Below are 875 nucleotides of genomic sequence, written 5' to 3'. Positions count from 1 at the left end.
ACCAGCCATTACGGCTAACACTTTTGAGATCAAGTCAAGCATGAACCAGATGATACAGAACTCAGTTCAGTTTAGGGGTTCTCCTACCGAAGACCCCAACATGCACATCAGGTATTTCATCGAGATCTGTGATACTTTCCAGTTCAATGGTGTGACTGAAGATACTATCAAGCTACGACTCTTTCCATTCTCTCTGAGGGACAAAGCTAAGTGTTGGTTACACTCTCTACCGCTAGGGTTTACCGAAACTTGGGAAGATCTTGCTAAAAAATTTCTCATTAAATTCTTCCCCATGGCGAAGATAGCAGCAATCAGGAATGCTCTTACCCAGTTTGTGTAGCAAACTAGAGAATCTCTGTGTGAGGCTTGGGATCGATAGAAGGAGATGCTAAGGAAGTGCCCACACCATGGCATGCCTGATTGGATGATTATCAACTATTTCTACAATGGATTGGGTCCTACTTCTAGGCACATGCTTGATACAACATCAAGAGGAGCCTTGTGGGCTAAGAGCTATGATGAAGCTTATGAACTTATTAAACTAATGGCTGCTAATGAGTACCAGAATCCTTCCCAGAGATTGACTCAGGGAAAAGTTGCAGGATGAGTTGGATGCAGCAACTGCTATGACTGCCCAACTTAAGGCTTTGACAATAAAGGTGGACACTTTGGCTAATTATGGAGTTAATCAAATCACTAGTGTCTATGAGCTTTGTGTTGGTGCCATGAGACTGATCAGTGCACAATTTCTAATGAATCAGCTCAGTTCGTAAGCAACTTCCAGCGATCGCAGCAACCTGTGCCAGCCACCTATCATCCAAACAACCGCAATCATCCTAATTTCAGTTAGAGAAATACTCAGAATACGGTTCAAC

The 875-nt window shown here is 43.1% G+C and overlaps 1 non-coding gene across 1 annotated transcript; it reads right to left on the bottom strand.

Annotated features, from left to right (window-relative positions):
- Positions 1-307: 307 nt before the first annotated feature.
- LOC141710385 (small nucleolar RNA R71) lies at positions 308-414 on the bottom strand. Its single transcript, XR_012570909.1, has one exon. It is a non-coding gene; the product is annotated as a small nucleolar RNA R71 (small nucleolar RNA).
- Between the last annotated feature and the right edge of the window lie 461 nt (positions 415-875).

This window comes from Apium graveolens, chromosome 2 (assembly GCF_009905375.1).
Source record: "Apium graveolens cultivar Ventura chromosome 2, ASM990537v1, whole genome shotgun sequence".
NCBI lineage: Eukaryota > Viridiplantae > Streptophyta > Magnoliopsida > Apiales > Apiaceae > Apium > Apium graveolens.
This window is presented reverse-complemented; position numbering and strand designations above follow the sequence as displayed.